Source organism: Silene latifolia, chromosome 1 (genome assembly GCF_048544455.1).
Source record: "Silene latifolia isolate original U9 population chromosome 1, ASM4854445v1, whole genome shotgun sequence".
Classification (NCBI taxonomy): Eukaryota; Viridiplantae; Streptophyta; class Magnoliopsida; order Caryophyllales; family Caryophyllaceae; genus Silene; species Silene latifolia.
The window spans coordinates 35,677,145-35,692,090 of NC_133526.1; the positions used below are offsets into that span (position 1 = coordinate 35,677,145).

General features: G+C 41.0%; 1 long non-coding RNA gene across 1 annotated transcript; it reads right to left on the minus strand.

The window, feature by feature from the left end:
* Positions 1–6,322: 6,322 nt before the first annotated feature.
* On the minus strand, positions 6,323–9,117 carry LOC141587108 (uncharacterized). The gene is made up of 3 exons (XR_012519707.1): positions 8,911–9,117; positions 7,669–7,726; positions 6,323–7,251 (listed from the first exon to the last, which is right to left on the minus strand). It is a non-coding gene; the product is annotated as an uncharacterized LOC141587108 (long non-coding RNA).
* Between the last annotated feature and the right edge of the window lie 5,829 nt (positions 9,118–14,946).

The following is a 14,946-nucleotide window of genomic DNA, read 5'->3' on the forward strand; positions in this document are numbered from 1 at the left end:
CTCTTGTCCAAAACGGTAGGTCGAGGATACCAAGGCTCAACAAGTCGTTCTTACGGCTCTACTAGCAAGATTGATGAAGTTAACCTTCTCGAGCCATCTAAGAAGAGTACCCCACCAAGGAAATTCACAAATCTTGGGGACACATAGTCCAATGCTCTAAAAAGGTTGATGAAACTAGACAAGCTTCAACCCATAGGCCCTACACCCGAACCAGAAAAGAAATCAAAGTTCTGGGACGAGAATTCATACTGCGAATATCATAGAGGTAAGGGACATGACACAGAAAAATGCTACAAGCTGAAAAATGTGCTTCGAGACATGATTGAAGACGGTCGCCTACCAATACCGCCTGGAGGTAAGCCTAACAACACTCAAAATCCTCTTGGAATTCTAGTGATTACAAGTGAAGAATCTACCATAGATTGTTCACACCTCATTTCTCCACTCGAAGATGAAATTCATGCAATAGAGAATGAAGGGAATTACTCCACCATTTCCCCAACCATCACCGATTTCATCACATGGGAAAGGAGTGTGAATAGGCAAGTCATGGAACTAGAGAGTGTAGTGGCAACCCTACGTGATCCCAATGCAACACCTAAAGAACGCGCGCCACCAATTTTCTCTCAAAATGCTACAATGCAAGAATTAGTAGCCATGGTTGATGAACTAATCGACCAAATTATTCAATTAGAGGCTAAGATCATAAGAATGAAGGAACTTGCTACTGTCAATGGAGTATGGGCCGATGATGATGAAGATAAGTATCTCATTGAACACCACCTAGTCAAAGAAATAGTCCAAAATGGTGAGGATCAAAATGTGGACCACCTTACTCGTTCAGGGCGTCCATATCAAAGTACTTCTCAAAATGGTCCAACAAACAATGTCACGCCAAATGATAGTGAAGATGACTCTGCTGACCATTTACTAAAGCAATTACAGAAGACAAAGGCTGATCTTTCAGTCTGGAAACTAGTGGCAAGCTCATTCCCACATCGCCAAGCTTTACTGCAAGCCTTGGCCAAACTAAATGTGGCACATAATTCCACGCCCGACGTTGTAGTCAACTTGGTCTTCCAAGAATCACCAAAGCTAAGTAATCCTATCATTTCTCAGATGAAGATTTGCCACCCTTCGGCGCTAGTCATAACTTGGCTCTTTATATCACTGTCATTTGCTTAAAGAAGAATGTGCCAATGACTTTGGTAGATGATGGCTCCGCAGTCAACGTCATACCCTTGAAAACGGTATACAAATTGGGCATGAAAGAGTCGGATTAGACCCCTACCAATCAAGGTGTTCGCGCATATGATGGTACACGGCGAAAGGTAGTAGGACTCGTTAACCTAACCATAGCCACAAGGCCAATTGAGCGAAAGGTTAACTTCCAAATAGTGGACATCGAGGCATCCTTTAACATACTTCTGGGAAGACCTTGGATTCACGCTTCTAAAGCGGTAACATCCACCCTCCACCAGAAAATAAAAATCCCACTAAATGGCAAAGTAGTGACGATCACTTCGTCACCTATCAAAGCAATAATCGAAAAGAGGTCGAGTAATCAAGTCCTTGCGGATCCAGTATATGAACTTGGGGGCTTCCATAGCATAAATGTCATAGAAAGTGAGTTGGCACCCTTATACTTCAATCCCTACTCCAACTTGGTGGTCAACCACATACTCAAATCCCAGGGATACTTCCCGGGAATGCCTTTGAATCCTATCCGAAGAAACACCTTTGCACCCTACAAAGAACGCAACTCACAAAGAATACCACTTGGATTAAGATACAAACCCACCAAAGAGGAAGTTCTCGAGATGCTCGCTCAAGTTCAAAACCGTAAGAATGTGGGAATCCAAATGCGACCCTACCTCCCTACCCTAAATGGATACTTCGTTAGGGAAGGAAGTCAAGAAATCTTTCACGGATTTTCCGAACCTTGGCACTATCTCGAAAGGAAGCTAGCCGGAATCGAGATCTTTCACGATTGCTACTTCATTCCTCCAGAAACGGTTCCTACTGTCAAGACGCGTCAAACACCTTACTTAGACGAACAAGCTGTTAGTCTACTATTTGGGGAAGATCTATTTGTTAGAGCCACGCAGGATGAGATCATTACCATGATACTTCAAGACGATCACTTCAACCCTACCGCGTTAATCACAGAAACTAACGCGAATCAGCAGAAAAGATGGAGAAAATCAATCAAGTGGACAAACAATCAAGGAAGACTCTTCAAGCTCACCACTGGAGAAGGAGAGATGTTCAAAGGAGAACCAGAAGACGATGAATTCGAGTCAGAGTCGGAGTCGGAGTCGGTGTCAGAGTCGGAGTCTAGAGAAGTTCCTAGAGATTCTCCTCCTGTCGTCATTCCCATTCCCCTTGTTTCTCCTAGCTTAGCATCAAGTAGTAACAGTAGTTTGGGAAATGTCCCAACGACGGTCCCTTTACCGTCACTGACTACAGATCAGATGGCTTCTTTGTTTTAACTTTTCTCAAACTTTAATATGAATAAATCAGGTTCTGCTTACTCTTTGTGTTATCCTGAATGCAATTCTGTTTACGATGATACTGAGGATAACCCAGACCCAGACTCGATCGAGATACCTCCCTACATAGCCAAGGAAATACTACAAGAGGGGGAAGGGGGACCAGTAATAGAGAACACTGAACCCATCAACGTAGGAACCGAACTAGAACCCCAAGAACTTAGGATAGGGACGACCTTGAGCTATACTGAAAGGGCCAGTTTTATAGACCTCCTACACGAATTCAAAGACGTTTTCGCTTGGTCCTACAAAGACATGCCGGGGATCGACATGGACATTGCAGTATATAGAATCCCAATCAAACCAGGTTTCAAACCCGTAAAACAGAAACTTCGTCGAATGAGGGCAAAATGGGCTCTTAAGATCAAGGAAGAAGTCGATAAGCAATTCAAAGCCGGGTTCATCAAAGTTTCCGAGTACTCAGACTGGGTAGCTAACATAGTACCCGTGCCCAAAAAGGATGGGAGAATCCGCGTTTGTGTTGATTTTAGAGACTTAAACAAAGCAAGTCCTAAAGATAACTTTCCTCTACCACATATCGACATATTGGTGGACAATACGGCGGATCACGCGCTATTATCTTTCATGGATGGGTATGCAAGTTATAACCAAATCAAGATGGCCGAAGAAGATATGCATAAGACCGCTTTCGTTACTCAATGGAGAACCTATTGCTACACGGTTATGCCGTTTGGATTAATCAACGCCGGAGCTACATATCAACGCACCGCAACTACACTCCTACATGACATGATGCATAAAAAAGTTGAGGTATACGTAGATGACATGATTATCAAGTCCAAAGATAGAGAGGGACACATTGCGAACCTTCGCAAATTCTTCTCAAGGCTACGAAAGTACAACATGAGGCTCAAACCTCAGAAATGCGCATTTGGAGTAACATCTGGTAAACTCCTGGGATATGTTGTTAACCAACGAGGGATAGAAATAGACCCTTCCAAGATCAAGGCTCTAATCAAAATGCCGCAACCTCAAACGGAGAAAGAAGTTAGAGGGTTCCTAGGTAAGGTGCAATACATAAGTCGATTTATATCAAAACTTACCATGATCTATGAACCTATTTTCAAAAAGCTCAAGAAAACAGATCACACCATGTGGCATGATGACTGCCAAAAGGCGTTTGACCGAATCAAGGAAATACTAGCCAAGCCACCAGTGCTTATGCCACCTCAATGAGATCAACCTCTTGGTTTTTATCTCACGGTAACTGAAATAGCCATGGGCGCCATGCTAGCTCAAACCGTAGGAAAGGAAGAAAGAGCTATCTACTACCTTAGAAAGAAGTTCTTGGAGTATGAGTGCAAGTACACACCACTCGAAAAGACATGCCTCGCTTTTGTGTGGGCAATGAAGAAGCTACACCATTACATGCTTAGCTACTCCATCAAAATATACTCTAAAATGGATCCTGTCAAATACCTCTTCGAGAAACCCGTTCTCAATGGACGCCTAGCAAGGTGGACTTTGATGCTCTCAGAGTTTGACCTCAAGTATGTACCTTTGAAAGTTATAAAAGGGCGCGCCGTTGCCGAGTTCTTCGCAGAAAATCCCATCAATAATACACAAACGATAGACACCTGGTCGTTTCCAGATGAGGATATACTCCAAACCGATGTAGACTCCTGGGAACTTTATTTTGATGGAGCATCGAACTTAAGAGGATTTGGAATAGGAGTGTTTCTCATTTCTCCTGAAGGCGAGCATACACCAATTTCTGTCAAAATCGACTTCGAGGTGACAAATAACGCTGCAGAATACGAAGCATGTCTCATTGGATTACAAGCGGCAGTAGGTTTAGGCATTAAGAATCTTCGAGAACATGGGGATTCATCTTTGATCATCAACCAAATTACGGGATCTTGGAAAATCCGAAGCGAAAGCTTAGCACCTTATCAAGCCAGAATAGACCAAGTTGCCCAATTCTTCGATCAAGTAACTTACCTACACCTACCTCGAGAAGAAAATCAATTTGCAGACGCTCTTGCAAAACTTGCATCTTTGATTAATATGCCGGATAACATGGTTGAAATGCCTTTATGCATCGAACGATGATCAGAGCCAGCTTATGTGCACCAAATCACCGATGAAGAGGAAATCACAGAGGAACCTTGGTTCCAAGCGATCCTAAACTTCAAACTCAACGGCACCTATCCACCGGATATGGACAAGAGGGGACAACGTGCTATACGCTTACTAGCTTCCCAATACGTTCTCATGCAAGGAGAGTTATACAAAAGAACACCTCTTGGTGTAATCCTACATTGCCTTGATCATTCACAGGCGCGGAAAGTGATGGAAGAAGTCCATGATGGAGAATGCGGTCCTCATATGAGTGGACCCATGATGGCAAGAAAATCACACATTTAGGGTATTATTGGACCACAATGAAATCTGATTGTATCAAATATGTAAGGCATTGCCACAACTGTCAAGCCTTCAGGAATGTGCAACATGTCCCTCCTTCATTGCTTTACACTATGACATCTCCCTGGCTATTTTCTGCTTGGGGAATTGATATCATCGGAAAGATCACTCCAGCCGGAACAGGAGGTCATTGTTTCATCTTAGTGACAATTGATTATTTCACCAAATGGGTAGAAGCGGCTTCCTACACTAGTCTAACAAGAAAAATGTAGCAAAGTTCATACAAAACAACATCATCTGTCGATACGGTTGCCCACATGAGATCATTAGCGACAATGGATCACATTTCCAAGTTGAGACTGAGCAATTGCTAGCCAAGTACAAAATCAAGCATCACCACTCCTCGCCATATAGACCACAAACTAACGACGCGGTAGAGGCGGCAAACAAGAACATTGTCACAATTCACAAGAAAATGATTGACAACTATCGAGATTGGCCAAGCAAGATACCCTTTGCTTTATGGGGATATCGTACATCTGTTAGGACGCCCACTGGGGCCACCCCTTTCTATTTAACCTACGACATGGAAGCTGTACAACCAGTCGAGCTAGAAATATCATCCTTGCGTATTTTACTCGAAAGTTAAATCCCAGAAGCCGATTGGAAAAGGGACAGATATGAAGAACTCATTCTCCTAGATGAACGTAGACTACGCGCATTACATAATGTGCAAACATATCAGGAACGTATCAAACGAGCCTTTAACAAAAGGGTTAAGCCAAGGAACATCAAAGAAGGAGACTTAGTCCTCAAGTCAATTAGAGCTCTTTTACTTGTCGATCCACGAGGAAAATTCAAACCCAATTGGGCCGGGCTATTTCTAGTCAAGTCCATACTTCCAGGGGGTGCGGTTAGGATCACAGACCTAGATGAGAATGAATTTGCCAACCCGACAAACCTCGACCAACTGAAACGTTACTATGCCTAGAATAGGAGCCAAAAATGCACCTCGCGTAACCTCACGTGTCGCTCCTGTGGCACGAAATAAACGGCCCCTGGCCAAGCTAAAATAAGCTGATGTCACTTTGCTCTTGCATTTTGACAATTTGTCATCCTCATATCATCAAACAAACTGAATTGCATTTTAGGAGTAAGTAAAAGCTCATGCTTATTTTCTAAGTTCATTACAAGCTCATGCTTAGAACAATTATTCTTTTACATTTATTTGAACTACGCGCAAGGGTTTGATTTCATTTTTAAAAATTAATACGTAGGCAATCATTCACAGGATACAAACCATTAATTATTTTAAAATGTAAATAGAAGGACATTTGCAATTGCATTTGAAATTCGACAAGAATAATAAGAGAAAATCACAACGGTTTCATAACCAATTAACCTCTTTTATTTCATTCATTTTAATAATAATAGTACGCTACATAATAAAAACAATGCTAAACAAAAAAGGCTAGGATTCTAAAACCCCACCTTCTTATTACAATAATAATAATAATAAATAATAATAAAGACTTAGGCTATTCTTCCATTTTCCCTTTCCCTTTGCCTTTGTCATTTTTATCATATTTCTTGTCCCGACCTCGAGCCGGACGCTCTTGCGCCACTTCAGACCTAATCACCAACGGTCTTTCTCGTGGTCTTGCTTTGCCATTCTTATCAATCACTTTGTCCACAGCAGGAGAAGTCTTCGGTTTCTTCGAAGGATGAACAACTCGAAACCCGGCTTCTTCCTCTCCCTCAGTCAGATGCTTCTCTTTCTCCTTTTCCACATCGCTAACCTTATAGTCAACAGGCTCGCGCTTCTTTAATCTCTCGCGCTCCTCCGGAGTAGAAGCTTTCCTCCACCGCAGATAGGAATCTGACACCCATAAGGCACTAACAGAAGAGTTCAAGAACCATACATTTCTTTGAGCCCATTTGATGGTCGATTCTCTTCGACTCTCAGTAGTAAGAGCCACGACAGTCTGCGGGATCGTGTCAAGCTTCGGAATCATTTGCTTCAATCCGACCTGTCTCATCAACCTCTGTAACACCCCCATTTATTTAAGGGCCTGGACTAGGACTCCTCAGATAAAGAAGGGTGTTACCATCTCGGAAACCCGAGGCAGTAGATAACAAAGGAAAAATAAACGATTTTAAATTGAAAGTTATAAATGTTTACAACTCAAACGGAACATGTCTCAAAACTAAAATAAAGTCGATAGCTAAACCGAAATAAAAGTGGGCTAGCTCTAAGTCGGGTGATCCATGCTCTCTCCCCCGCCACTCCATATGTCTCAACAACTCCGTCAATCTGCTCCCCGAGAAATGGATCATCACAGGCGTACACGAATACACCGGGTCAACCGCGAGGTTGAGTAGGTAATACGATATAATAAAGAATGCAATGATATGATCCTCCAATCTCAACTCCATCACACACATCCGGGAACGCCCATCATACCGATCCCGGCAGACTATATCAATCGACCGTCGTCGATATACCGGCTAAATGGCCGAGGACACCAGGGCAAGTCTGCCGAGAACCCGCCCGGGCCTTAATCGCAATAATCTCATCTCCTCCAACTCCAACTCCGATGCAAATGCAATGTATGAAACGTATGAAACAATAATGCTCAACAAGATAAATAAGATAATCAGATATGTCATATAATCACCGAACATGCCAACTCTTTATAATCGTAAGAACTCAATCGAGTGTATTCCCTACCTCGATCTTTAGATCAAATGGACAGATGCTCAATAATATTCCACAATTAATTCGCCCTCTGAAAGATAAATAAATGATAAATGATTACTTAACTATTCCCGTTCCCAAAATAGAAGGTTAAATAAAAATAAACAAACAGAATAATAAAAACACTCCCCGTTAACTAATCAGTACCTCAAACCAACTTCTTTCTAATTCCATAATATAACACTCTTATTTCAATAGTTAACCAGTCTCATCTCATTACTCCGTCTCACCCATTACTCTGTCTCATAATATAACACTCCATAGTAACCAAGTATCGTATTCTCATCGTCGAACCTAAGCCAAGGACAAGGGGTGAGTGAACTGGCGGATAAAAAACGCGAAACAATATTTCCATTCTCAATATCGATTTCAAATAATATAACTAACTCAGTAACCATGGTCACACTGGACCGTAAACATAACTCGGCTCAAAGGCCCCATAACTCATAACTCAATACTAGTAACCAATTTCCATCTCAATTTCAAGATCAATATTGTCAAAGGTTCAAAGAACCAGGCTCAACACTTAGAGTAAAACTCTAAGCTACTCACCCACGAATCAATGTCCAAGGAAACGATAATAAAAACACAATACTCGAAATCCAACGATTCAAACACAAACTGCATTATTTCAAGGCAGGAAGTTATCGTTTCTAAATCTCAATATGGATAACGTATAAGGCACAAGCTATCAGAATTAACTCACTTTCACATACCTTAAAGAATCTCCAAGCTAACCATTATTCAATGATACTCTTCAATATTAAAAATTTATAGAACACAGTGGCCAACCCTTATCCACTCGCATGATTGCCAATATGAAAATACCAATGTAACCTAATCAAGTACTTCTAACTCCCATGTTTATCCGGCAAACTTTCACCAATATAATTCATAGATAGAATATACATCTAAAACTATATAATCTTACAGTATAACCCCATCGCTCAAACATTCCAATTAACAAAGTAAAAATATACATATACTATTATGTCTAAGAATAATAGACGATAACAATTCGCATAACTCACTACTAATAATCACTTTGATCACATAAGATAAATAATAGCACATATATATATATATATATATATATATATATATATATATATATATATATATATATATATATATATATATATATATATATATATATATATATACATACAACCCCGAACAATAATAAGACTAATAGGATCGGTAGAATCGTGTTACCTTCAATTGCAAAACCCCTTTAAAAACTCGTAAAATACTTTGAAACTCAATGTAAATCAACGGAACTGATGATTGATAATGGTGGGCAAAGTAAGACGAATAAGGAAGCACATGATCTTGAATTGGATTTGATCAAAGATGGTGGAGACTAGAACAAGAAATAGGCGGCTAAATTTTTGGCCAAAAAGCAACTAGTGCTTTTGGTATAATGAATAAGACGATGATGATGGTAATATATGTGTAGATTTAGGTTTTAGTCTTAATTCTATTAGGCTAAAGGAATAATGGGTCTAATAAATATAGCGGACAAAAGAAGGATCCCGCGTAAGATAGGAGACTAGAAATTTTACCATAAAAATCATTAGTATAATAATTAAAAACTTTAGAAAGAATAGAAATATGAATAGATTATATTTAAAATATTTGGAGTATTATAATCTTCCCCTCTTAAAAGGAACTTCGTCCCCGAAGTTCGAGTTTAGAAATAAAAACAATTCAAAATTTGAGTAGTATTACAACCTCTCCGGGGAAGATGCATATCATAAACTCCAAGCCGGGAATGCGAACAGATCGGGTAGGATCCAAGGAAGTTACTGTAGATACCTCATTTCTGCACCTCCCGCAAACCACCCGGTGATGATTGGGCCGCATGTTTGATTCGCGGAACGATTTGTGACAGTTCGTAAGATTATCGTCAAGTGATTGCTCAAATATTAATGTCGACCTCATAGTTGTCATCTACGTACCGATACGGTCGTTTTGTCAGTAATTAGAGTACATTCGGAGTCCGGGTCAAAAACCGTCTCCATTTTCTGATAACTGTTAAATCCCGAGTCGGAATGTTCTGGAATGTTCCGGGTATTTCTATTCCATATTTTACAAGTTTTATCTTTTGACAAATAATATCCCGTAATATTCATAAGATAATCGAATTATTTCCGTCCTACCATAACTCAAACGCGGAGATCTTTCTTCAGCAGGAGGAAACCTCCTGGGAATAGACACAGCAGGTGCTGCGCCTCTTCCAAGAGACGCAGTGGCTGTTGCGCCTCTTCCCAGGTCCTTCTCTGCATGTTTCACGTATCTTTTTCATATCTTTCCGAGATTCACTTCCAAAGAGTCTCCGAAACCCTAATTCCGTCGTGTGATTAGTATAAATAGGAGCTTTCGTTCCTCATATTTCTCACGCGAGTGTCCGCCCTTCTCTTCTCCCTTTGCATCCTAGACTTCGTTCTTACTAATTGGCGCCTACGTGCTTGAACATTCGACAACGTAAGCTCGGATCCTTCCGGGTACCAGCCTCTCCGTTGCATGACCGACCAATTTGACCAACTACACCAATAATCAATCTAATTAATCAATCAACTTAATCGTTTTCCTCTTACGAGGGCACTCACTTTGCATTCGCGTCGAGCATCACTAATCGATATTCTTGGTCCTTCTCGTTTAGTCAACATGTAAGTCTGAGGGTGTATAATCCTTATTTGTTTATTGTATTTATTTTTATTGTATCACTCATGTAAGGTTTACGTCGAAAATACCTCATTAAAACCGATTTCTAAAACCGTCTTTAAAACCTTTTTTTACGGATTTTTCAGAAGACTGACAGTCGAGAAAAGACGCAGCAACTACTGCGCCTCTTCGAAGGAGCGCAGTTCCTGCTGCGCCTCTTCGTGAGGCTGCCGCAGTTCCTGCTTCTTTTCTTCTTCTTCGTCCTCTGTGATTCGTCTTTCTTATTTGTTTCCGTATGTTTCTCTTTAATTCTTTCACCTGATAATTTAATAAACACATGTATTTTATTCATCATTAACATGTCTTAATCATCATAAATCCGACTTAAATCCTAAGTAATCCAATATTTATGGGTTTTCGTCATAAAATTCAAACCCGGATTTTAGGGATTCAATTTATTCATATTGAGTTTCTGGAATTCGCCATTGATATAGTTTTCATCTGTTTATTCGTATGTTCGTCACATATTCGTTGTATATCCATTGTATTTAGCCTAATTGATTTATTTCAATAGAGGACTCATTAATATTTTCATCATAATCTCATGTAATTAATCCGTTTACATCCGTATCATTCATGTTTATCGCTTTTATGACCATCATTCACATGTAATTAACCTGTTAATCACTTCCATCCGAGTCAAATAATCTAATCAATCATTAAAATCACCAATTAACATTAACGATTTGCGATTCGGCTTCACGGCCAACTCACCCTTGGGAACAGACGCAAAGAATCGCTGCGCTCTTCCAAAGGGCGCGATCTCTTGCGCTGTTCGAGATAATTTCGTCCTCGAACTCCGCTTCTGCCTTGACTTAGTTTCATTAGTCTACGTATCAACTAACTATTATCCGTAATATCACGCTAATTCCTGTTCGTTTAATTTTATTCTTTTATCCTTTTTTTTTATCAAATTATCCGTTTTAAAGGTATTTTCGACATAAATCGCCTATTCCATTGTAATCATTGTAATTTTCATTATTGTAATTTATAATTATTGTATTATTTTGTATGATTTATTTACATTCCTTCACATGTAATTGAACATTAAATCCTACTTCGACATTAATTGTTTGCTAATTACGTGTCAACCGACTTAGTTAAATCTTCACATGCTAGGATTAAAACTTGGATATTGCATTGCATGCATATAATCGACGATATATCAAGTACGAATAACTTCCCTAATCATTAGTAGAGGCCGCTATCGAGGCGGGCGGGATTAGGTGTTCGATCAAAAGAGCTTCCTAATACGTACCCTCACCCCTTACTCCAGATATCTGTGAGCACCCGTGTTCATTGGCATCCACGAGAGTCATTCTAGACATAGAATGCTAAGGGTAACGAGTTCTTGGTGTTCATGTCTCTACTTTGTGTCTTGACATGACATGAGGTATTCGAACGGTTCCAATTTCCCATAAAAATTGGTGGCGACTCCATACAAAATGCAAACGGTTGTTTCGTTTCTCACCAAGCGCCCCCGTGGGCGGTCCGCTGTCCACAATTTGGCGACTCCGCTGGGGATTATACACTTACGTGTAGCCAGGGTGAAACTCGAACAAGGTTAGGGAATAGTTTGTACAAGACAATTGTCGGTTTTCATAACTCGGTCTTCCTAGATCGTTTAATTCGGCCTTCCTAGGCCTAACCCAACCCATTCGACCAATCGTCCCGTCTAAACGGTCCTAATTCTTATTTGGGCCTAAGGATGGATAGCGATTGACGTCATCCATACCATGATGCTTACTCTTGTTTGTGTCAAGGGCCTTCACTACTTGAGGAAATGGACTAGGAATCGGCCTTACTCTTGTTTGGCACGAGCCTCTCCACAGACTTCGGGTTTGATGGTTCGGTATGGCAACCCACCCTTTAAACCAAAACCCTTCTAAATGCACTCAGCATCCCGTTGTAATGCTTGTATAAATGTGTAAACCCTACGTGATCACCACTTCCAAACAAAACCATGACGAATTTTCAAAAAATCAAAATCCTTTTTCAAACAAGAAATAGGCCTTTAATTAGCGCAAAATCCGGTCAAAACTCCGTCCATTTGTCGCGTCAAAATTCGGGCCACAAGCCCATTTCAAACCTCACTTCGAGTCCACTCCTACAACTACACTACAGTTGACTAGGACACACATTTTCAAAGACCTTGTCTTTCTTCAAAACTCACTCAACACAAGTGGCACACACCCACTTCACGAGTCAAAACTTTTCTTCTTTTAGTAAGTGTGATAGAATGGTCGATCGTGTTTTGATTCGTCGCCGATCTCTTATCCAGTTTCCAAGATGCCCGGATCAAGTGATGAAACAAACCTCCAGCAAATTCAAGATAGTAATGATCGAATCCTAGCCGCGCTAGCCCAAATGCAAATTACTCAAGAACAAACCTATGACCGCCTTGAACTTATCGAAGGCCGTATCTTTGATGTAGAGGGAAGGTTGCCGCCCCTTAAAGGTGAAGTACTACGTTTTTCCGATGACGAGTCTAAAGATGAGAATCCTATCATAGGGACGACTGCAGCTGAGAAAAGACTCCAATACCTAGAGGAGCAATTGATGTACCTTAAGGGGGATGACATTTATAGGGAAAACAATCGCAAGTATGAAGCCGTCAATTCCAAATTGCCAACTAACTTTAGCATGACGGATATCTCTAAGTTCAAAGGACATGAGAACCCTTTGAACCACATCCGTGCCTTCAAGGATTACATGTCTATCAAAGGCATCAAACCCGAGATGTTCTTAAGGATTTTTCCTTCATCTCTTGACACCATCCCGAAGCAATGGTTCTACACTTTAGATCACAAGAAGGTCGCTACTTGGGAAGACGCCGCAATCGAGTTCTCTAAACAATATGCGGATAATGCCAAGATCCAAGTCAACATGCGTACTCTAGAGGTTCTTACCCAAAATGACAAAGAAGGATTCACCGACTTCCTAAGTAGGTGGAGGAAAACTAGCACCCAACTAGTTGAACGCCCGGATGAGGCTACTCTTGTGGAAAAGTTTGTGGATAATCTCAAGCCCATATATGCCAACCATTTGAGATATCAAAACATCAAGACTTTCAAGGACTTAACCGTATTAGGGACACGAATTGAAGATGACATCCGTAAAGGACTCTTGTCTAAAACGATAGGTCGAGGATATCAAGGGTCCACGAGTCGTTCATACGGCTCTACTAGCAAGACCGATGAGGTTAACCTTCTCGAGCCATCCAAGAAAACTACCCCACCAAGGAAGTTCACAAACCTTGGGGATACTTACTCCAACGCTCTAAAAAGGCTAATAAAGCAAGGTAAACTCCAACCCATTGGACCTACTCCCGAACCCGAAAGGAAATCCAAGTTCTGGGATAAAAATTCATACTGTGAATACCATAGGGGCAAAGGGCACGACACAGAAAAATGCTACAAGTTGAAACACGTGCTTCAAGATATGATTGAAGATGGTCGACTCCCAATACCACTAGGAGGTAAGCCCAACAACACTCAGAATCCTCTTGGAGTTCTAGTGATTACAAGTGATGAATCTACCTTAGATTGCTCACACCTCATTTCTCCCACCGAAAATGAAATTCATGCAATCGAGAAAGAGGGGTTCTACTCTACCATCTCCCCTACCATTTCCGACTTTATCACATGGGCAAGGAGTGTAGATAGACAAGTTTGGGAACTAGAGAGCATGGTAACAACCTTACGCAACCCCAATGCAATACCCGAAGAACATGCGCCACTAACCTTCTCTCAAAATGCCACTATGCAAGAGGTAGTCACCGTGGTTGATAAACTAGTCGATCAAATCATACGACTAGAAAGTGATATCATGAGAATGAGGGAACTAGCTGCAATAATGGGGTTTGGGCCGATAATGATGAGGACGAGTATCTCATTGAAAACTCCGTAGTCAAGGAAATAGTCCAAAATGGTGAAGACCAAGATGTGGATCACCTAACTCGTTCGGGTCGCCCATATCAAAACACTATTCAAAACGGTCCAACCAACGTCATCACACCAAATGACAACGAAGATGACCCCACTGATCATTTGCTCAAGCAATTACAAAAGACCAAGGCTGATCTTTCGGTCTGGCAATTAATAGCAAGCTCATTCCCACATCGCCAAGATTTACTGCAAGCTTTGGCCAAGCTAAGTGTAGCACATAACTCCACTCCTGAGGATGTAGTCAACTTGGTCTTCCAAGAATCACCAAAGCTAAGTAATCCTATTACTTTCTCAGACGAAGACTTGCGACCTTTTGGCGCTAGTCACAACCTTACTCTATACATCACTGTCATTTGTCTAAAGAAGAATGTGCCAATGACCTTGGTAGATGATGGCTCCGCGGTCAACGTCATACCCCTCAAAACGGCGTACAAGCTAGGCATGAAAGAGTCGGATTGGACTCCCACCAATCAAGGTGTACGTGCATATGACGGTACACGACGAAAAGTGGTTGGACTTGCTAGCCTAACCATAGCCACGGGACCGATCGAACGAAAGGTTAACTTCCAAATAGTGG